Source organism: Sipha flava, unplaced genomic scaffold (assembly GCF_003268045.1).
Source record: "Sipha flava isolate LNK unplaced genomic scaffold, YSA_version1 73_pilon_pilon, whole genome shotgun sequence".
In the NCBI taxonomy this organism is placed as follows: domain Eukaryota; kingdom Metazoa; phylum Arthropoda; class Insecta; order Hemiptera; family Aphididae; genus Sipha; species Sipha flava.
Window position 1 is genome coordinate 2,973,691 of NW_020273613.1, and position 26,313 is coordinate 3,000,003.

At 25.7% G+C, this 26,313-nt stretch overlaps 1 protein-coding gene across 2 annotated transcripts in view; it reads left to right on the forward strand.

The window, feature by feature from the left end:
- The first annotated feature begins 14,880 nt into the window (after positions 1-14,880).
- Positions 14,881-26,313, forward strand: part of LOC112692355 (tachykinins-like) — a 38,515-nt gene continuing 27,082 nt past the window's right edge. Inside the window, exon 1 of one of the 2 annotated variants that reach the window (XR_003149410.1) lies at positions 14,881-14,978. The gene's annotated coding sequence lies outside the window, so the exon portion shown is untranslated. The remainder of the gene's footprint in view (positions 14,979-26,313) is intronic. The other variant, XM_025567005.1, reaches the window with a different exon arrangement.

Below are 26,313 nucleotides of genomic sequence, written 5' to 3' on the forward strand. Positions count from 1 at the left end.
AATTTTTTGCAATTTAAATGTAAAAATTGAATATAGTTTTGATTAATTTATCTATACAAAAAAAAAAACCATTATTACCTACATTTTAAACTATTTTTGCTTGTGTTTTTATGAAATTATATTGAAATATTAGTTATTTATGGATATGAGTATTAGAGAAACATAACAATTACCTTGTTTCTATACATATATATATTTTTTTGATTCACTTTCGCATAGTGAATCTGAATTTAAATATTAAAGTATTTCTTTCAATCAAAAAACATCAAATTATTATACAGAGTACATTTTTTATTTTTCTTATTATTTATATTACCATAAAGTGTATACTTATTATTTTTCTGATTTTAAACCTTAAAATCATATAGATTATCAAAGATTTTGAATGTGTTCGCTACACCGTTTTAGAACTTAAAACCCCTCAAAATCTCAAATCCTATTTGCGCCTATGACGGTATTTGAAGATATATACAGCTAAACTAATTATTTTATGAGATTAGGCATCTAATTTTAAGTTACGTTAATGGTTTTATGGTGACAAATTTATACATTAGCCAATATATGTGTTTGAGCCGTATATATACATAACACCAAGTGGTTAGTGCAAATAATTCGCAATAAACTTTTGTTCAATTATTTATTGTAATTTAGAAAGTTTAATGAACTTATTTTACCTGCAGGTTTACAGGAAGTTTCTACTTAAATTGTGTTTTAATCTATTTAAAAGGATTATCTGACAGAGTTCGAGAGAGAGATTAGGTAAAATAAAATGGATTGAGTGGATACAATTTTAATAGAATAAGCAATACAAAAATAAAGATGTTTATTCGTAGTATTACAACATTTTACGCACTAGAGTCTAAGACAAGTATTTAGGATTAGAATAATCCATAACAGTGGTTCCCAATCTGTGAGACGCAAGGTAAATATTTATTTTATATATTACACTATTATATATTTACTATTAAATCGACAGTAATTTGCTTTTATTAAAAAAAAATAAAAATTTTTATTTTATTTATTCGTGGGAGACACTGTTAATTTTTTGTTTTGTTTTGGGGATACATGAACCAAAACATATCGGAAACCAATGGTATAGTTACGTTAGGGAGGAAGGGTGTAAGGGTATTCCATCCCCAAAATTTTTTTTTTTTACTGATATTTAATTATTATTTATTAATATTTACATATTATTGTAAAATTGTATTAAAAATTAAGTAACAAAATAATTTTCATTAAATACGGGACATAATAATAATACCATTTTAAATGTAATATTATTGTATAGGACCTCGTATTAAGATATACTATAAGAATATTATGAATTGACTCTTTAACACCCCCCCCCCCCCAGAAAAAAATTATATACACCATTCTATAAATTTTAATTCTTTTAAAAAAAAAAAAAAAAAAATTGGACTGGATACGAAGAACGAGTTAAGGCACTCGTTTCATAAATTTGAAAACGATAATAAATGATTGCAACCGAAAAACAATTCTGAGTAAAAAAAAGTTTCATTGATATAATATGTTCAGTGTTATGCATTATCTAGATGATTTATCTAGATAAAAACCTTAATATTTTTATCTTATCTAGATAACAATAATTTGAAGTATCTTTTTATCCATGTTTTTAAATAAAATGGTTATCTAAGATAAATTATCTAGATAATTTTGAAAAAGATAATTTTTTTTGTGGGGAGTGAAACGAGGAATAATAAATACTTAATTTTACCGTATCTACATTTTAAATTTTAAATATACATAGTCTAAATACGAAAAAAAGTATTGTATAATTATTTACACAGAAAACAAAAATGAACGTATTTCAAATAATACCATTAAATTTTATAACGATTAACTTTTTTTTTCTATATAATCGACGACTGGGCGATTCCCACTGCCCAATGCTTAGATACGCCCGGAATTTAATATACGTGTACCTAATAGCTAATATTATACTCTTATAATAATAATATAGACAATAATTGTGTTAACACATGGCCATAAAACGTCAATCTTTGGCCCGAACGTTCCATAAATAACAATGTATAAACTTAGATTAAAGTAATAAATAATGATAAAGCCAACCAGTAACCACTGAATAATGGCCACGAATACATAGTATTAGTGTATATAGATTTTAAACCGTGTTAGTGAATATTGAGAATAGCATCAAGGTAACAGCAATCACTTATTAGTTATTGGTGAATAAAATAAATATACCGATTTATATGGAATAGTTTTAAAATTATGATATATTTAATCAATCTTGAGTTTCATAAATTTAACTTCCTTCATCGGCACCTGTCGAGCGCTTGTTCAGTAGCGGAAGTCAAATACTAACACCAAGAAGGAACCATTTAGGTGATAAGACATTTGAAATGTTGTTGTGTTTTATCCAATAAAATTAATTTGTAAAATATTGTATTATTATATATATTTATTTGCGTTTAACTGCATGTAAATCGAAGACAAAGTAATTGAGTGATCACTGATGACTATTAAATGAAATATGAATATTACACGTTAACAATGTAGAGTTACATACATCTATAGAAAGTATTTTGTAGATTTCTAACCCATAAATACCTAGGTATATGTTTAAATCATAAAAATCATAAAACTAGGTACTTTTACCTTACTAGGTATTTTTAACTATACATTATTTAAATTATAATAAATTAATTTGATCTGTAAACTGATATAATAACATAAAATAAAAATAGTTTATTTATAATATCTTAAAATATTTATGTTAAAAAATTTGGGTAATGAAAAATAAAAATAGGTTTATGTACAGTTTTCTGTCTAAATTAGCAAAATTAATTAAAATTATTTTAAACCAATTAAATCATAGTTCATAATTAATTTTTTTTATTCATAGAAAAATAATAATTTTATAAATGTAAGTTCTGATTTATGAAACTGTTTAAAATAATGTTTTTATCTAGTTTTATCTGTTTTTTATCTAGGTAAATGTAGTTATCTTTTACCTTTTATCCAGATAAATTTTTAAATAATTATCTAGTACCTTATCTAGATGAAATTTTAATGTATTATCCGTTATCTTATCTAGATAATATTTTGGTTATCTATGTACAACACTGAATATAACTTAATAATAATAATAATAATAATACTAACTTATTCCAAATTCTTAACGCTCGAAAATATATCTAATAATTAAAGGTTCCTAACTGTTTTTTCATATAGTATTAGAAAATACATCTTCCTGAAAACACTTATGATTGTACCCAAAACTAAGAAAAATATTAGTTTGAATCCTAGATCAACTTTTATGATGCTGGAATCACTAGTGACTTCTGTTTTCTAATGTGTTAATTAACAGCAGTTTAAATAATTGTGAAAATATTTTTATTTTTAAAATCATAGGACACAAAATTAATTATTTATTTAATAAATGTATAAATTGTCAGGGAAAGAAATTTAATTATTATTTCTAATCTTTTTCATTTTGAACGAATCAAGGTTAGGTTTTACGAATATTGATGAATAATTTGATAATAATAAAATAGTTATTTAATAATACCCCAGACTAAGCATTTATTTATTTATTTATATCTTCGTTAATTTAATATTTTTTTAATTTTTTAATTTTTTATTGTTTTATTATTTGATTTTATTTAAGATTTTTAATATCTTACCTATATAAATATGACTAACCTAAGAATTGTTTTTTTAACGTTAATTTTATAATACTTAAATCTTTAAAATTTTCCTTAATGCTTAATAACACTACAACAAGAATTCGAAGAATCACTTTTTTAGAATCATCCTGGATTACATTTTTAGCCATATAGTTGCATACACAAAATTCTAAGAGTAAATTTACTTTACCTGAAAAATTTTTAAATATAAAAAAAAATAAAATACCTTTAGGAAATTAAAACATTTTATTTTTTTATTTATAAATACACGCACCTATATGCAATTCTATAATATGTGAATCCAAAGTATTTCTATTAATTTAAACTTCTTAATTCAATAATCTAACGGATATTTTTAAATTACAATAAATTGAACGTGGTTTTATTTTTATATTTTTATCATTATGATAGTAGTGTAAAATATATCTAACATAATCTAAAGAATAGAATGGAATGTATCAAGTATATTGATGAACTGAATTAAATTTCATAAGCTTGGTAATACTGGGTTTGTACAAGGCTTAAACGCGTTAAAACTAACACTGAATTTGTTAACTCGTATAACTCGTATATTGAACAGTATTGTTACAGTTAAATAACTGATAAACAATGTTTGACTTCATCAAGACCAAGTATTACTCAGTGGATTAGATGTGAAAGTTAAATTTTATCATTAAAATTATAGAGTCTTATACGATTCCAAATGATTTTCAATTCTTGATTTATTATTTGCAATATCATAATTTCACGACAAGTTAAAGTTTTTTATTTGTTTTTATTTATGTTGAAATATTTGGAGTGAAAAAGAAAAAAAAATTTAGGAGCAACAGTTCTATCACAAAATTAACATTTTGGTTTTAAATTCTTTAGTCATTTGTATTTCAAGAATTTTAAAAACAACTTTTTATTTATAGTTTTTTCTTCTTTGGTCCAGTATTTTTGCTATTGTATTTATTTTATTATTCTGTAGTACTTTCCTACTTATATTTATTTGCTTCATAGTACCTTCTATTTTTGAGTGAACTCCGATACAAAGTGTGTAGTCCGAAACTGAAAGTATGTAGTACGCATTCCAAAAGTGTGTACTTAGTTAATACTAATAAAGAAGACTATTATGAAGGTATTTTTCAGATAGGCAGTTTAAGCAAGATAACTGACGAGGACATAAATATATCTATTATATTTTAAATTATAAATCCCATATTAAAATAAATAATTTGTAAATAGTTTTCACATTTATACCATGCAAAAGTATATTTTCAGTTTAAAAAAATAATGACAGATTGATAGTTACCTAATTATAATGTGCAAAAAAAAACTATTTCTAAAAATTATCACAGAAATTATACTAAAAATTATTATCAAATGGAAGGAAGTAGAAGGAGCTCTGAATCATATCATTGTAAATGTGTAAAAAATGTGTAGTACAAATTTTTATGAAAAATAGGGGCTGCTTCATAGCATAATTTTATTATTGTACATTCACGACGTAATTGTTGTAATTGATAATATTGTCTTTCATGAATGCATCTCTTTTGAATAAAAGACAATCGAAAATGCACGTTGCATCGGTCAGATCCCAGCCCACAAAATCGTTTTCGTTACATGTATTATTCGCCTAGTTGTATTTTCATGAATATTCCAACATGTATAACAGTGTATAGGCCTGACCAAATCTAGTTACCAAATTCATACGTCACACACGCAAACATGGTTAACCACATAAGTTTAGTGCACCAACGTCATTTCATTATCCCACGTACATAAATTTTGAATTGAGTTATTAAAATCGATTTAAAATATTTATCAACGCATTATATAATAACTACCTGCTGAATTTCAAATACGCATACAGTATCGCTTTTGATAAATTACGAATGTTATTTTTTTATTTTATGGTTCCGTTTTTTTTTTTTTTTTACTATCTCTTAGTATTAATATTAAAACAATCTATATCCAAATATGATCAATATGGTTAATATATTTTTTTCCATTCTCACGTTCAGCTGTGCTAAAAAAAAAATCATTTCAGGTGCGCATTTACTGTGTTTGTTCAAAACCATAATTAAACATTTTATTTGTGGTTTTTATTTCTCGTATAAAAACATTGCAGTTGTAAGGTAATTTTATTTCAAGTGACTGGAAATCCTAATAATACATTTTATTGTTCCTTCAAATATTTTATTTTCTTAAAATAAATTGCTTCATTTCTCAAAAATGTTGTCACTTAGCAATATTGTACCCATCGTTGGAAAACATTGGTTTGTTCAAAACGACAACTAGATAAAAGTTTGTTCATTGAATTTTAAAAATGAGTTTAATATATATACTACTATTTGTCAAAATAAAAATGAATGATATATAAACGTTAAAAAATACATTGTTTATTACGTCTTTTATTTCTCATTGTGGATTAATGTTTTCTTTGTTATAATTGACCTCTCTTCAGCCAGTTTTGTATACATGGAATATGCATAAGAATGAAAAAAATAAACAGAGAAATAAATAATTAGCTTTTTAAATCTAACTGGAAAAGGCATATATGTGATTAAATACAAAAGAAACTATAATAACACTATTGTGAGGTAGATCAAAATATAAGTTCTACAAAAGGGTCTTCGGACTTTTTTTATTTTTATCGATTGTAGTCCTTAAAATCGTAATGAGTATGTGGTGTTTCGTCATCTGTTTTATTTGGTAAAATAATGTACCCAAAAGTGTTTTTATTATTGAGTTACCTTGACTACGCAATTATTGTACTAAAGGGAAAATGAAAATTTTAATTAACAATGGACACGACAAAAGTTTAAATAAGATTGGTCAACTTTTTATAATTTTTTCCTACTTTTCCAATCTTTTGAAAAGACAGTTTTGTATTTGTTCCAATACATTAAAAGCTTAATCAAATTAGGCTTTTAGTAATTTTAAGAGTAATTAATTTGACAAATTTAATTTTGTAGGTATAATAGAATAGGTTTAGGCAGTAAAAAAAAATCCATACAAAACACAATAAGTTTAGAAGTCTTATAAAGAAGAAAGTTCTTAGTTTTCCCTCCATTTTATCCTTACAAATGCGACTTTGTGTTCTCTTTCACCTTATGAATTTATTTATTTTCTAAATCGTTTGATTTCTTCTTGATACAGTATTATTAATAAAGTGATAGTATTTGTATATATATATTGGAAAAATTGTATTTTTATATTCAATAAATGTAATATTAAATATTATATTTACTTTTTTAAATCTAATTCAAACATTATTCTAAAATTTCACGTATGTTTTTTTTTACTGATATGGTTAGTTAGTGTTTATATTTAATCCATTTACTGAACTTAAATAGAAATTTAAACCAATTTTGGTTTACCAACATTTTTAGATTTAGTATTAAAACAATCGATCTTCCTACAAAAAAAATCAAAATATGTTAGGTTTGTCTTCAATAAATATATTACTCAAAGTTGCATTGTCCTTCAACATTATGTTTTTTTTTCCACTTAGCCAGAAAAGCGAGTAATCAGTATAAACATGTTCTTATAAAGTTAAATACAGTAAAGTCCCGCTAATCCGGACTAGATGGGACCGGACTCTTTCCGGATTATCAAAAATCCGGATTAAACGAAATTACGTTTTTTTTTTTAACTTACTTATTAATAAATACTATAAATAATAACACAATAAAATGTATTAATTAATTATTATTATAAACGTTATAAACGTAACGGTCTACCCTGGTACACAATCACCACTAAACGATACAATATCACAATACATATGTACCTAATCGAAACGATAATACATATCTTAATTATGGGTATTCCCGAATATATATACTATACATGAGTACATACTAAATACCAAACAAATTGTCCGGATTATCCGGATGTTCAGATTAGCGATGACCCGATTAGCGGGACTCTACTGTACATATATTTGCAAGTGTACTCTGAAAAAACTAAATAAAAATTTAATTATAACTTTGAAAAAAAACTGTTAAGGTAAATAAAATGAGATATATTAGTAATTATGTGATTTGTGTCTTGTCATTATTTTTGGCGAGGAAATATTTTTAAACATCATGGTCAATATAATTCATTTTTATTATTATCAGAACAAATAATTGTTATAATTAAATGAAATTCAGTATGGGTACTTCGCAATATCGATTATAACAAAATACATTTTTCACAAAATGATAACGAATCTTTTAACTTATTTTAGGATTAATTTCATGATGGGAGTAAAAGAACACATTTATATGATGATTTGATTAATAGCGATTGATAAATTCCTACAGTTAAAACTTTTGACAAAAAGTAATACGTTATATTTCATTTTACTTTATTATACATAATATATTAATTTTATCAATTCATGATTCTAGATACATTTTGGTTTGAAACACTTTTAATGTATTTTTATAATTTACACATTATTTATTTATAAGTTATATTTGTAATGATATGATTTATAATAATTTTCCGTTAATTAGGAATCAAGATATTTTAGATGTCTTAAAATTTTACAGTACACCTAGGTAACGTAATTTTAATGTTAAATTGAACTGTGGAGTTATTTTGTTAACGGTACAGTTTGAAAATTTGCAATTTTTTTTCAAGTACTGCACTACACCAGTAACAAAAAATTAATGAAGATGACACACAAGTGTGGGTGAATTTTTGGAGTTATAAAGAAAAAATTTAATTTATCAAAAACTACTATTCATTTAATTTTGCCGGTTTTTCGCGTTTATTGGTGAGATTGTTGAGACATTTTAACCTCTCTATTACACCTAACTAGACAATATTTTCTATTGGAAACCATTACTTCTTTTGAAAATTGGAAAAATTCTTCTGGTCGAAATTGTTCAAAAAAAAAAAAAACACTTTATGGTAAAACCAATACAATCCTGGCTTCAGTTTAAATCTAAAATAACGAAATTATTTATTAATGAAATACGCTCGTAGTACACTTATGAATAAATGTAATCTTGTTACTTCCAAGTTATTTCATTACAGTGATGAGCAGTTCACATTAGTGCCCCATGTATATAAATTGCTTTTGGTTTTTTCATGTTTTGCTGCGCGCTTAAACGTTAAACAACATTATTAATAGTAAAGCACTAAGCCCACCGAATATGCGTCACACGACACGCGTACATAATGGGCTCGGCGATGGAGATCGACGGTAATAATATTTACTGTTTATAAAGATCGAACATCATACCTTGTTTGTTAGAAAGAACGATGTCTGAACTCGTCTCAGATCGTAACAGCAATGCAGTGATTTGCCACGAGTATCCGATGCTAATTTTAAACATCAACAGGACAAAACGGGAAGCCGAAAAACAGTATTGTGTGGCTTTGTTAAAGATACTAACAGGTTACTTTGAAACATATACCGCACACCGACTACCGGGATATGTTGTGTGCAAACGTGTGGCACGCGGCGGCATTGAGAAAATCAATCGGGTTCGAAAGACAAATCGCTTTTTTGTAATTGATCGGGTGAAGAGCGGGAAATCATTGGAAATGGGAGGGACATTTCTGTGGGCGATTGAATTCCGTGTGCGCATTTAAACTATTACAAACACACGAATGATAACAACACATCCCACTCGGGTGATTTTTCCGCGTTCGGGATACGCTCTAAAATATTAGTCGGACGTCAACACGGAATTGCTAGATTTGTATTTTTAAAATTACGGTCAATAAATCTAGTAATATAATGATAATATTATTGTTGGTAATACAATCTTGAGTTCCAATAGAGGAGACATCTCTACGGTTTAAAATGTTGAACAGTTCGAAGGCAACGTTTTAAACGGGTAACGAATAATTTTTTTTTTTTTATTCGTTTTTTTCATTTTACGTCAATATTTTCCATTGCAATCCACTGTATCAGATAATGTCAGTTATAACGAGTAGGTTTTATATAAATGTATGAAAATGTCAATAGTGCTTCATAGGTGATTATTTTGATCTCGGTTTGTATTTATTTAATTACTTATGTCATACTGCAATCAAATACGAACGTAAACAATGTACGTTTTTGTACAGTTGTACAATAATTTGATTTATTTAATATTTGTAATCGATACAAGTACATAAATTATATAGGTGTATGTTATGTTATGTGTATGACAAATGTGATCCCTGCGGTATTACTTGCCATACTGATTTATGAATTTTTTTATATATAATTAACTATAGAATATTAACCTTGTTTCACATACTTATCATATTGGTTTTATCTTCTTATATTGCACTGCTCATTTGGACATTTTGTTATAAATGTATTGCATTTTTTAAAAGCAAACACAAAACAGTAATCTACCTTTTTACGATTGGTTGTTTGTTTTTCAAGAATTTCAATTTTCATCACTTTTTAACCGGCAGTTATATTCATCATATGACTCATCAGTAGGGACCAGATTTATATGCACAAAAAATCCTCAAAATATGCTTCTAAAAATACTGTAATATGCTATAAAATACGTATTTATTTTTAAATATCTACTTAAATATTCATTTAAAATGCTGTTTAAAATTATGTACAAATATTATAAATGTAGTATTATAAATGTAAAAATAATTATTAATTAATACGGTATTAAAAAAAGGATAAAAAAGCTTTTAAAATATTTTGTCGTCTTTATCGCCATTTAACATTCTTTATCTTCAATCTATAAAGTATAAATACCAACATTAATAAAAAGTGAAAACAAAAATTGAATTCATATTTTACCTTATTGCATTGGATAATATGAGTATGTAATCTTATCTTTGGAAATAAGAACCGGTCGCAATTTTATCGATATTATGTAGCTGTGATCGTGAAAATACGACGAAAACGAATATATGTGCTATTAATAATAATATGCACTATAAAACTACAAATATGCATTGAATATGCATTTAGTAGGTAAAAACGTTGAAATATGCAAGATATGCAAAATAAAATTAGTGTTATTTTGATAAGAAAGATCTAAATCGAGGACAATGCTCATCAGATTTTAAAAAGCTTTTTCCAATACATATATGCATTTGCATATAAATCCGGTCCCTACTCATCAGTAATTATTGAATTTGGTATAACTCGATGAAAAATATTTGACATTTTAGAAATATTAATAGACCGTTCGGAAGAAAAATTTCGGTTAATAAGTGATTATATCGTATACAATACTATCATAGTATTTCAGATAAAAACGTATGGCCGAATTGGACTCAACAATTTAGTGAACTCGTTACTTATTTACGAATCGCTGCGTACTTATTAAGTGAACATTTAAATTATAATTTTGTGATTTTATTTATTAAACCAACTAAGGTACTCATGTTAATATTGTAATTATGTATTATTATTGTAATTATACTAGTATCGTGCATATGTTCACAGTACTGAAAGCATTAGAAAATTCACGATTTCGGATAAAAGAATAGTTGTTGGAAATATTCACATAGTAACAACAGTGATTTTACAGCTTCATTTTATGTCTTTTGCATTAACTATTCGTCCTGATTGAAATTACTAAATTTTTTTTTTTTTTAATAAAGATTTCATTAGTAAATTTATTAGTAAAAATATTTTGATCAATGATCAACTTTGTTAGTGCTGAATGATTAAAATCATTTTAGTGTATGAGCTCAGTTTTATAATTTTTTTGATCCAACAAAAATTTTCATATTACATTCATGGAACACCAAATCCAAAGTGAAAATGATCGTTATTATTTTACTAAATAAATAAAATCCATAATTTATAATCTGTGTATATTAAAAACTATGTTTGTGTCGTTAACATAATGATATTATTTTATTCTTGTTTGCTCATGAACTTATTATTATACCTAACGGCTAATCTTTTTTTCAATAAGCCTTCTCACTATTATACTTCTTTTGTTTACTTTTATTACTTTAAATAGAAACCGTTTTATTATTTAAATAATATTTCATAGATTTAATATGAAATTAAGTTATTTTTTGTTGTTAAATGTATTATATGTAACTCAATTTTTTTTTATCATTAATGAGTGATGATTGGCAGAATGCAGTTCATTGGTCAATTTTATCAAAATGAAAAAAAAATCTAATTTTTATGTTATTATACTGTTATAAAATATCATAGACTTAAAATTCGTTCAGGTATATTGGTATTATTTTTGAATTCTTTGAAAAACTACTCTATAAACATATCGCTTAGTTTTAAAAAAAACATAATATTATTTAATGCACACATTATATTATATTCAAGTAAATAAATACACTTTAACCAACTTATTGATTATTCCTAAATATATTACAGTATCAATTTCTTCTGAGCAAGTAGACCTTAATTTTTCAAAAATACGAGTACCTTAAGTAAAATAAACTGCAAAATATTTTCTGGAAACTTGGTTCAGTTGTAGTAGGTTTGAAATCTTAAATTATTCTATTAAATTTTTTATTTCTCTGGCCGATCTCGATTTATAAAATATAAATTTTTCATTTGATATCTTCACTACTTTTGTATATAATATTGTTACTTCATTCCTTTTATTTTTCTTGTTCTAATAAATATCATTTACTTATAATATGTTTTATAATTTTTTTTTCATTAATTTAAAAAGATCAACAAGATAGACATATTATAGATGCTTTAAAAAAATAAAATGATAGTAATTGATAATTTTACCAAAAAATGGATTTAATATTTTTAAATATATTAATCTTAAAATGTTTAAATATTCATTAATTAATTAAATTAATCATTCCTACATAATGCTAGGAAAAAAAAGTTAAAACAAAACAAAAATATACATAAGTTTTTTTGAATACTTCTAGTAAAATACGAGTTATTGGTTATTTTAATTACATTTTTTCTTTGTTATTCAAATATAAATACTAATCATACCTTTGTTAGAATTAATGATTTTATAACTCAGAATTATTAAAATGTTCATATATTCTAAAGCCTCACGATACTATTATCTTACTATAATATCTACTATCATCCAAGATCAAACACTGTACATTTTAATGTTAACTCCGCCTTCCAGGACGATATATAATTTCATTGTAGAAAGTATTCAAAATAATTAGTTTTGTTTTTTTTTTAAATTAGTGAATAGTCACTGTAAAGAATAAACCACATTTCCTTTGCGTTTCTTTATCGTCTTAACTACTTATTGCATCGGTGGAAAATAGACAATACAAAACTAGAACTAAATTTTTTTTTTTTTTTTAAAAATATTTAAATATTGCCTATCTAAAAATTACACCACGTCTGCCTTTATCTGTTCCTTGCCATCGCAAACAGTGAGTCAACAAACACGTTTTAAATTTAGACCATCGAACTAACTATGCTTCAAACACATCATTATGCAGAATTATGGGCACTGTTAATAATTTAAACATCAATCTATATCTCTATCCTGCCCGGCATCCCTTCAATTACCATTCGAGATCAAAATTACACCACGGGGTTAAGTTAATTTACTCCAATTATTATTGTTACCTATATTTATATAAATATATTAAGATATTTTCTTTCCTTATATTTATATTTAAACGTGTTTACGCGTTTAAACTGTTACTGCATATTTCTCGCTGCATAATCTTTATATAATGTTTAATACAATAATCCCAACGTCAAGAGTTTTAATAATGCTAAATATATAATATATAAATTGTATCAAGTTAAATTATTTACATGGGAAATATTTTTTCGTTCGATATATATGATATTAGTAATACAATATAATATAGGGCTATAGGATAAAACTATAATATTAAAAAAAAAAAAAAAAAAATCAAAAAATCTGATAAATATGTCATTTTGTCATTTGTTTTAAAAGTAAATAATTTTTTTTTTAAATTTTTTAAAAATGAGTTATATTACTACAGTAATTTTTTTTCTATCATATCGTACTTAATCTCTTAGTTTTTTGAGTTCTAAACCATTAAAATTGCAATACTAAATAGTTTAGGACTTTCATATTTAATTCACAGCTAATATTAAATTATGAATTATTCAAACAATTTTTGAATATTTATCAATATTATACCCGTGAAACACTATAAAGTGAAGTGAAGTGTACGTATTATACGTTTAGTCGTTTTCTTGACCAATATAATCGAACACATTTTGTAGTTTTGTATTTTTCAACATCAAATGAAGTTGCACAACATTAGAACATTGCCACTTAATCACTCCACAGTCGATAAGTCGATATATTGGTTAGGTTACATTACTTATCATGGTTTTAATTTGGACATGTGTACGTGATGTATTTATCATTTTGTAATTTTGAAATTAGGATATTGAACTAATATGGTCGAACGAAATAAATTTTGATTTATCGGATATTCTTATTGTTGTTACTTGTTGTACCTATGTCATGAACATTTGTTTTTAATATAAATTATATTTTTCATACTAAACTTTAAAAAGAAAAATAACTCACGCTATTGTATGCTGTACAATATTTTAGCCTTTATTTTTAATTAGTTATGTTCTATAAGAACAGTGGACTGTGTTTAGTAGATTTAGTGTGATTATATTTTTTTGTATTCAGTCGCAATTTTATTAACTATACCTGATGATAAATTTTTAATTCAAAATCGGTCGTATTTTACAAATAATATTCCAGGCTAAGCTTTTATTTATTTATTTATTTCATTTCGTGTAAAAATAATATAATATAAGACTTTTATTAATACATTTCAACAAAATATTTATTCATATAATATTTTACAGAGATTATCAATATAAAAATGAAGAAAACGGCAATAAAAAAAATATAAATTTAAGTTACGAATATTATTTGAATAATGTCAATACATCTGTTATTAACGTCCAAAATCTACAGTATAAATGTACAAAATAATAATTTTTTAGCTGTGTCGAGTTAATTATTATTTTATTTTGGTCAAATGCTCGACAATAGTATATTATGCACATTATATTTGTCGTAAAACGCACTGCAGATTTTTATTATGTGAATTCGATACATTATTTAATTTTATTTAGAGAACTATTAGATTAATTTCCGATTCATTTTGATTTACAAAATATTTTTTTAATTTTTTTTTTTTTTTAATGTTATTTAATTTTACGCGCAAAAAAAAAATGCTATCAAAACGACCAAAGTTCGAAGGCGCTTTAAGCGGAGCGTTGTACGTGCTCCGCGATTGGTGCGTGGACGGAGATGCGCGTAACTGTTACACGGCTACTACAAAAGTACCGGCTTTTAGGCTGCTTGTGATTTAATAATTATTTAACTCTTTGCGGGATAACATACACCTTACTGGACGCTAGTAATCAAGGTAACATATTTTTTAGTCGCTTTAAATTTTCTTTACACACTCTTATATTAGTATTTGTTTCATGGATTTCACTTTTATAAATTTGTTTTATTTATTTATTTATTTATTTTTTTTTTAAATAATGTTACTGTTACTGTAAACTGTTACACGTAATATATTAATTCTATCGTCTCGAAATGAATAATAATTTTCAACAAAACTTTGGTTAATATTATTTGTTTAATTTTATTAAATCGTGAGTACATAAATTGAATACTTTTAAAAAGTATGAAATAAAACTAAGAATTATAATTAAATTGAAAATAAAAAGAAGAATATAAGCCATAAAAAAAAATTTATTACATTTACGTTATTTACATATAAAAATAAAATAAATGTATCATTAAAAAATTCAACATTAAAATATAACATCGGACTTTGAGAGTAGTATTAATTAAATTTCATTATTTTGTTGTATTTTTGATTATTTTTCTTTCTTTCTTTTTTTTTTTTTTTTGACAACATATCATTATAAATTAGGTGTATAATACTTTTTTTGCACGATATAATTATAAATAATTATTAATAAGTGAAGTTAAATATATTTACGTTTATCATAACTTATAATAAGATCAGAGTAATCTTAAATTATATTATTAAAAAGTTAAATATTTCACAAACAAATTAAATATTAATTTTGGTTAAGAATTTATCAAAAAAAAAAAAAAAACATCATATTTTATTACCTTATATTATAATATTATAAATAAATAGCTATTAAATTTATTATGTATTATGTTTTTAAAAACTAATTCGATACTATATCAGGCTCAGATTTAGTTAAATTAAATAATTTAATTCAAACAAATCTCGTTTCAAATTATTTTTTTTATAAATGAGTTCATTTAAAATATTTAAATTATATTTATAATTTTTATTACAGTCGAACATATATTTTGTCTATACCATTTATCCTTAATAATATAAACATAAAATTATCAAATTTAGAATTAATATTTTAATAAAATTTCAAAGCCGACCGGTGAAGTAGATATTTTGATTCAGTGAATACTGAAGTATAAAAATTGTATTTAAATTATAGTTAAAGTAGTTAATAATCGATGGATATTTAATTTAATTCGTTTAATTACATAAAATAACATGTTTTTATATATTAAAGGTAAATTGAATTTTAAATGTATTCAAGTATTTTTTAACGCCCATAGTTGGCATTTTTTGAAATAAAATATTTGTCACAAAAGTTTTGGCTGTATCCTAGAACTTAAGATTTTTGTAACAATGTTTCAACTAATAATATTTGAAAGACGAACAAAAAATTATGGGAAGGAAAATTAATAAACAACCGATGAGTAAAATTGGGTGTTGTTAATAAGGAACAAATATAAACTAAAAATAATGATGTATTCATTTATATGTTAGTTTTATTTTTTGTTTTTATTTATCGTTCACACACATTTTAACTTTTCAGCGAATTAATTTAGCTTTTGTTTGTTGATTTGTACATATTATTTTGTTGAGCCTTTCTGTGAATTTTATTCATCTGAAATTTATTATTTGAAAATAACCGCAAAAATCTCAGAAAAAGTTTTAAATATCTAAAGTATCACGAAAACTTAGTGATGTTAGTAGTTGATGCCGGTGACGGCATTTTATTGGAAGACGGACGTAATGACGTAATGATGACGCGTAAAAATATTCAACTTCATTGGTTCATCTCAAATGTCAAGTAAACTTAATTATTAATGGTCCCACGTTATGAATTAAAGCATTAAATTCCCTTGTCTCGGGTCTGCGTTTTTTAAGTGGTTTGATTCAAATGAGTGTTTGACGAATTACAATAAAAACCGTTTGTCCATCGTTAATGTGAACATGTAAAAATTGTCGATTTCACCAATTGTTCCGTTTCACGATTCTTATTGTTTTTACATTTACAAGAATCAAGAACATTATTCATTGTGGTTATAATTGATAGTCTATGAAAACAACTCTCATCGTTTCAGATATAAATCATCTAAATTATTGTACTGTATAAGAATTATACGATGAAAATGTTGCGTGTTTATACCCGTAGATGTTTAATTATGATATTTATATGAAAGAACTCCATTATTTAAGCTTGACGGATAAACTTACGACTGTTTTACACACAATCACACCATGTATATAATTGTAGTATACATATATATATTTGTATCGTTATAAAAAACTCAATATAATGTGCAACTTGTTTGTTGTAACAAAACATTAAAAATTTTATTATTTAAAAACTAAGTCCGAATCATATAACAATGTTAGACCAAGTTTCATTTGAGCTAAACAACTATTAGACTATTCGTTATTAATTCAAGATTCATTATTGCTAGTGTTGGTAACCGCGTTCACGACATTTGATATTTTTGAGTTTTCAAATACTATAAATATAATGAAAATTAAAATAAACATCGAAAAATAATAAAATTTAGATATTTGTTACAGAAAAAATTTAAATTTGTTTAGAATTCATGTGATATAATTTATCACGAAGTCATCAAATCTATGCTATTTGTATATATTTTATTATAAGTTAATTTTATTACAGTTGCAGGAATCGATCCAAATTTATATAATTTAAATACATTTTATACCTGTTGAAAGAAGCAGTTATTTAAAAATTCCGAATTTTTAAATTTGTTATTTCCAAATTAGGAAAAAATTAGTTTATGTTATTTTACATCGGTCAGACAATAAACATAGAATTAAAATGTAGTTTTAAAATTGTTGATAGTTAAATTACATATAAAGAGAGAACACTCTAAATAAATTAATATTAAATATTAATATTGAATTCCGTTGTAGGTAAAATTGTAATTTTTATTTTTTTATGTTAATGTTTGCAAAATGAAAATTAATAAAAAATTAAACTTAATCTGATTTTTTCAAATTAAACTATGTTATTAGAATCATTTTTTATAATATTTCACATTCCGTAGATAGCAGTTCATTTTACATTAAATTAAAGCTATTAATAATTTACAATAATTTATAGAATAATTTTTTTCTTAAATTCAAATATTAAGAAAAAAAATTTGTTAATAAACTTTTATTATTATTTAATTAAAAATATTTTACTAAGAATGGAATTTTTTCCTTTGTCTTGATTTTCTTTATAAAATAATGAAATGATACATTTTATAGTTAATTAAATATATAATATTGGAAGTGTGATAATTCCATATTCAATGTAAGTATTTCTTTAAATTAAGTTTCAGTTTAATTTTATAATAGTACTTTATGATTTAAAAATAAATTTAAAGTTCTGTTGTTTTCAATAAACTTAAAAATGACAGAGTATATAATTTTTTAAATTATTTGCGGTTTATTGCATGTTGGTCGACTACAGTAAATTGATAACTTTTTTATACAAAATAATATTTTTCGAATTAATCAGTTAGAATACTAAGTATTCAAGTAACAAGTCTTGTTTTAGCTATTTTTTGAACACTATACAAAGATTACAAAACGTACAAGATAGGATGCAATTGCAAGATTTTATTTATTCGAAATAAAAGTATGTTAAATTAGTTGTAAAATGTTCACAGGATTCAACTATGTAAATCACAATCAGTTTTTATGTATATACTATCTTATTTAATTGCGAACGAATGCATTCACTTATATTTTACACTGTGTTTATACTCTCGATTATATTTTGTCCGATTTACTACACTGCCCAATGCACTATAGTAGCGAGTCGTGGATATTTCGTTTATTATGGAAACGACTGGATTCCCCTATTGAGTTTTATCTGAAATGCCGATGTTGGTTTTAAAAAGTACACTCGTATACGCATAACAGTTAAAAGAGAAACTAATTTGGTATATCATCTGGTTTTCGAAAATAAAAACGTACAGTTCAAAATCCCAGAGGAAGTATGCGAGATTGTTAAAACACACCGAATGTAAAATAAAAGCTGTTGCTAATTCTTTTTGTCAAATAGGAACTATCATCCCTTCGTCTGTTTTCCTCTCGGAGGTGTTGTTCACAACGAATAAAAAGGTCAGGGATTTTATACTGGATCTCGCTCCCGGGCATCATTTATCAAGTTTCACAAACAGACTGATCGGATGAGGAGGGAGGGTGAGGGTTTGTGACCCCCAACAGCCGACACAAACTTAAGAAAAAAATTTATTTAAGAAATTATAAGCTTCTGGACTAACCCCGTTTCGGGATGGATTGCGTACCATTGAATGCATAGGCATTATGTTGCGTTAAAAATGTATAGTAAATAATATGTCACGCGTTTATCGAGTTATTCGCATACGATTCACGCCCATTGATAATACTATTTTTAGTGCGTCTAAACTCGTCTCTATGAATTATATTTGTACGTCTTTCTGTGCAAGAAAAATATTCATTCCTTCGGTAATAGAAAACGACTGCGTATTATATAACATGATACCCACGCCGTAGCGGTCAATAGTGGTGGTAGAAATATGCAATTTCGTATCCATAAGGAATATCATGTGGCATGTTCGTCCGAAATGGCAGTGCTTTTTTTCGACGGTAATGAATTTTTACATCCGTACCACTCCTGAAATCAATTTGTAACGTCCGACAATAGCAGTGGAAATACATCAGATTTGACCCGTTCGTCGGTAGAATGGTCTCCTCCGCAATACTTTTGTGTGCATCCCGTACAAGAAACGCGATCCCTCGTCACACCCCTACTTAATAGCGCAAGCGGGTGGATTTTTATAAAGAGTATATAAATGTATATATATATTTTTATTTTTTATTTTTTTATTCACGAAATCATTATGCATTTCTCCGTGAGTAATATACTCACTAAGCACTACGCAACACCGGTCGCTCAGTTACTTCAATATATACTGCACTTATACATTTTCGAAATAATAATTTACATGAATCATGCAAGAGAATTGCCCGCGCGACATCGTGCCGTTCGTCTTTTATTATTATTTAACGTTATCGAACAGCTGCACAACGATGATATACATATAATTTCGTTAGCCACCGTTCTCGGGCATTTCGAGATTATCATCGTTAAGGGGCGTAATTAAATTATCAACTTTATTTTATTAGATATGGCAGTAAATAGTATATTCTAGTGCATCCCTTTAGTAACCTTCCATGTTGCAGGGATCATGCGTGCATTTTAATTGTTGACTACGTGCACGCCTTACAAAAAAAAAAACCCAGTACGAATGGTGTCTGTTTAATACACAAGTCGTGCAATTTCAAATTCTTGTAGACATTTTTTTTTCATAACGTTTGGTGTTAAAATAAACATTTTTACAGGAGATAAATTATAGCTGATCCATATTAAAGATTTTCCTAGTAATGTATGAAAATTTGATTATACCTTGTAAATAATTTATGTATATTCAGAAAAAAAATATTGTCAACATATAAAATACATTATTTAGTCAGTAATCCAATGCTAATATAATTTAGATTTTTTAAAAACATAAACTTTTATTAGTTATTGTAATTTTATTCCATCTTTGGAAGTATTAATAAATAATAAATATTTCTACTATTGCCATATCTATATTAGTTAACTTAGTTAATAAGAATGTTTAGTAATGTATTTGCAAGATAAAACAGAAATGGATACAAATCTAGAATCAAAACATCACAGTATATTAAATTTAATATTGTCAAATTTGGTCAGATTTATCTTAAAAACAAAAACTGAAATATTTTATATTTTTCACTGAAAATTCATAACCGGTAAATTAATAGTTTAGGAATGAATCTGCAGATTAGAATACTTACTTATAACTAATGATTGACCATAATTGATTATTTATTAAAAAAAATATATTTTAACATTAAAATATAATTATATAAATAGTACATTTTAAACTAAAAATCATGCATTGAATAGCAATCTGGACATAAGTATTTTTAATAAAAACCTGCAAATTTAATAAAAGTTTAAATTATAATAAAATTCAACAATTATTTTCATATTATTAAGATAGTTTAAAAATGTTGGGGAAAAGGTTAGACCGTTACATGATAATAAATAGCTTTTACAAAAATATTTTAAGTCTGAAAATAATTCTTGAAATTCATTCAAACATATTATATTAAATAAGTATAAATGTAATTGTATTACTCTCTATCTCTAACACAAGCTTTTAGCTTAAAAGAGATAGATAATTCATGAATAATTTTTAAAATTTAATTTTTGTAAATTATGATGATTTCAATAAAAAAAAAAAATAAATAAAAAAATAAAGTTTTACGTATGTGCACATAATAATCATAAGCTAAGTGAACTTTTATCATTTTTGAATAAATCGTTAGTTAAGTTTTTACATAATATTAGTACATATACTGTGACCTGTTTACATATTTACTTTCTATAAATTATGCTTAAGTGCTTTTATAGGACATTTTGAAAATTAATAATTTTATAATTGAAAATATGGTTAAAAAAATGTTTACTACATTGTATCAAGTTGTCCTTATCAATATTTTAATGAGAACTGTCTTGTTTTTATTTAATAAAAATATCAATAAATGAAGTATTTCTGTACTTCAATTATTGTAACATAATGATGTCTTCAAGTAATTTTTCTCATAGAAAATTCATTCAACTTTTATTCATGAAAATATCACTTATCGAGAAATTGTATACTACAAACGGTCGACGTGAAATAATAAATAAATAAAACGTGACGTCCTGTGATATTTTTTTGAAGTACACAAAATTCGAGTTCAAAGTATTCGTTTGACAGATTTATTATTAAAATATGTTGTATTAACAGTTTTATATTATTTATCGTTATTATATTTACATATATTGTTCGTTTTAATAAAAACACGATTTTGGTTGTAAATAAATACCAATAAGTTTGTTACACAGTTAGAAAGAGAAACTAAAGAGTCAGAAAGCAATGAAGATAGAAAATATACTTAGGTATATTCATAAGTATTCGAAAAAAAACATTTTTTATTTTTTTTTTTTTTATGTACACTGTATCCAAGTGAAATTAAAACAATAAATTAATTAATTTAATGAACATATTAAATTATTCATAAACGATGAACTCTGTAGAGAGTTTACCTACCAATATGATATATAATGTACAATCAAAATTAAAAACCACCCGAAGGTAGTTTTGAGCCGTAATATAGATAAATGTGGTATTGTTAGTGAGTTATAGTAAACTTGGATATTTTTTGTTTGAGTGTATTCCACGATATTATTTACAACCATTGTCAACCTTTTAGATATTAATCTGTAAGCTTTACCTAACAACCTAAAAATTTTTTTTAAAAAAAAAAAGACAATAATTACTTTAATTTATTGAAATTTCAAAATTTCATAAACAACTATTATGATGGTTTTATTAACACGGTTAGTAATAATAATTTCATTTTTTATTTCGATTTCTATTCGATTCGTGTGAGATCATCAGAATAATGTTGAGACAGTTAATTTCATAGACGACCGTTTACAATAGTTCTATTCAAACCGTTTGAATTCTAAAAACCTGTGTCGGGGTTCAAGTGAACACGTGTATAATAAGTACTATGTACTTTGAACGTTTTCGTTCATCTGCAGCAGCATAGTAATTGTGCATAGTTTACGCACAGGGTAAACGTCTTCGAAGATCGTTTTCCCGCATATTTCGATGTCAAAGACGGCTTCAATGATTTATTTCATTAGTGTCACACGATATAAATAGAAACACATTATATTTTATATTACATCAGCATTGTTTTGTGAGAAACTATTTCCTGATCGACGTCGTAGTCCAAAACTGAATTTCACGGTAGAACGACAGCCCGTGGCGCGATTACGTCATAGAACCGGCAGTTCATGGACGAAACCCATTCGACTTCATAAATTCCTCCATCTGGTACACAAAGAGTTCGATGTGAATAATATCAGCAACCGCGTCATTGTCAGTAGTCTGTGTGTGGAACAATATTTTTATTATTAACAATATCTCTCGCGTTACGTTTTCGATCGTTCGCACTTTATGTTTTGAACACATTTCTGTGGCCTTTAGACGCGATTTGTATTTAGAGATGCCACGCATATTGATATGAAAATATCAAAGGAATGGTTTAATTTTTTTTCGCATTTAATAAAAATCGATTCTTGAATATTTGTAAGCAACTGTTTCTGTGACGCCAACGAATACGATTTTATTACGCGCTTTCTAATTTCTTAGTACACATAATTGTTGGCCCGGGTCTGTAGGTTTCTTGTAGACCGTCCAAGCCGGTTTCTGTGACCAGTAGTGCTGTTGTGAACGATCGTCACCGCCGTAACACGTGTAGCCAATGATGGACGGAGGATTTTTCGTATCAACGAGCGATTCTTCTCGGCAGTTGGACCCTAATTACTTAGAGTGCCAATCGACAAGCTCGTATAGCGTTTAATACCTTATAATTTGTAAGACATCGCCTACCCACGGTCGGGGCGAACACACAACGATAAAGAGATAGAGGGGGATTTATGGTGGCTTGTTATTTTTTTCGTTTTGAAATCGGGTTGAACACGATTGAGTTTAGTGTCCAATAACCGGAAGTATCCGCACGTGTAACATCGTATTGTAACGTAAAATAAAAATGTTTGTTTTACCGGAATTCCTGACAGTTTATGTTTATATTACCGCGTTGGCGCGTCAGTTTTGAAGACGTAGTTTCTTTCTGGGAACAACGTAATCGATGGTAGGTTTAGTGTTATACTTTTGTTTTTAAATTAAAAAAGCACACACGCACGTACACATCGCACCAATATGACTTGTATACTATATTTTAATTTGTATGTAACCACATTCAATTTATTATTCTGACCATACCGAAACGAAAAGAAACTTTCCGCATACAATTTATACATTTGTTCTCACCGGAACTTTATTAAACCTTAATATTAGGTCAAATATTTATTATTTATTTAATTCAGTGGGTACGTCTTAAAGTTATTACTCCAAAAGTTTAGAGTTTTATGTGCATCCAAAAATATATTATATTCCGAATATACTTATTAATATTTAAAATAATAGATAAACACAACAAAATATAATTATCATAGATTTTTTTATTTATCTATTTATTTTTTTATATGTTATACTCTCACTTAGAAAATGTTTGAAATATAATTTTAGACGTAAATCTGTATGTTGTATACAAAAATTTGATACAGTAGAGATACTTCTTAAAATATGTGTGAATATAAAAACTATCATAAGTGGACGATTTAGAGTACCAAACTTATAGGGATTTATAATATTGCAAATGAATAGAAAACTTCGAAATATAAATAAATAATATTTAGAGGGAAAATATGTTAGTCAAGAATAACTTTTTTCAATTATTCAAATGGAATATTGTTATGCTTATATTTTGTACTAAAATTTTCGTCTGCAAACAATAAAAGTTTAACTTTGACATTTCTGAAATGAAATCACAAAATACTGATAACTCCGAAAACAGCAGTTGAATATAGATATTATAACAGTTTGTCTTCGGCAAAGCAACATAAGGCACCGATTATTACGAATGTATTGAACGTTATCCGACCGTATCCGTTCATAGAATGAACGTAATATGTACGGCGATCAATCAAATTGTATCTCGACATAAAACGATTAAAATCACAGCTTAAAACCAATATGTAATTGTTCTTCGGGGCCCCTAAATCTCGTGACTACAAGCATGACCTCTCACTACTCGCCAATCCAATGTGTACTCATGATCCTCTTGTAGTGCTGATATTGAGGTTAGGCTACTGGGCCTAATAACAGTGTGTTTTGTGATGTTAACAGTCCGATTCAGCGGTTTGTCGTTATAATAGTTATATTTTATTTTATATATTAGTTAAAAAAAACATTTTGAGTTATGTAATATAGTCCGCATTGATTTGAAAATTCAATGAGATTCCAATAATATTTTGATTTAGTGATGAAAAATATTAAAGCTAACAAGTCAATGATTTAATAATATTATAATATCAGATAAGCGTGTACCAAACAGTAAGCGACTTATGTACCTGTGTCACTAATATTTATTATTCATTTTAAATCCGTTACTGTTTTATAAAAATGTATTATATCTAAGAAATATCATTCGTTATACTCATATTATTATTGAAATTGTTTTAAAAACTATTGGCAATCATTAACCACCCTTTATATTTTTGAAGAAAAACTGAGAAAATATAATTTAACTTTTATTCTATTTATTTCGACTTGTTTTTTGAATAATGATCGTATTTAAATATTTATAATTCAGTTTTTAGAGAAAAAAAAAACTTAAAACCAATTTATTTACGATGTATTTTTTAACTGCCAGCTGCTTGTTTGTCCTTTTATGGGGCGTCAAATTTGTTTTGGCATAAACTTAATATCATTTAAATATTTTAAAAGTTTAAAGATCGGAGTAATCTAGGTCCAGTTGCAGACCAATTAGTAATTTAAAGACAAAACACAAATAATTAAATCTTCTTTTAACAAATCTTAAAAATATAGAATAAATTATACGATCAAAATAAAATATATAATTCAGTGTTTATTTAAAAATAAATTATGGTGAGGATATTTTCAGATATTTATATATACGTGTAACGTATATCATGAATAGTATATATTATTAATATTTTATAGTCTCTGGTCATATTCATATATTATTTAAATATATGTAAATAATACTTCAATAATACTTGATGTTTGTACTGCTGTCTAATGATATTAATATCTGATTAATTTTCAACTGAATTCACAATAACACTTACTACCTATAAAACGTAATATATAATGTACGATCGTACAGATAATGTTATCAAAAATAGTGTGCCACAAACTGTTCAATAATATTTTTGGTACTTCTAAAATGTAATATTTTTACAGATGTATAATAAGAAAATGAAATTCAATAATAATTTAAAACTTTCGTATACTTTGAAGTGAAGTATTATTTTTTTTTTCGGAAGCTGAAGGTATCGCGTTTTATAAATATTATATTGCACCGAGGTACCGTAATCTAATAGACTGAAAAAACAATTTCAAACGTATGTGTATATTATATACGAGTGTGTGTGTCAAATAAAATATACTTGTACTTTTTTAGCTGTTCCAATGACTTTTATTTATTTTTTTGTAAAGTTCCCCTTTTGGACCCTCAATCTTTGGGTTTTGTAATTATTCATGGGTTCAAAAGCTATACTGATCATTGGCTGTAAGTATTTTATGCTTCTTAAATACCTTTTTGCCGCCATCGCGTAAAGGGAAAAAAATAAAGTAACCAATGTCCGAAGTTTTTACCACCAACTAATTGCTAACTGTTAGATTTATAATTAGAACGAGCATTG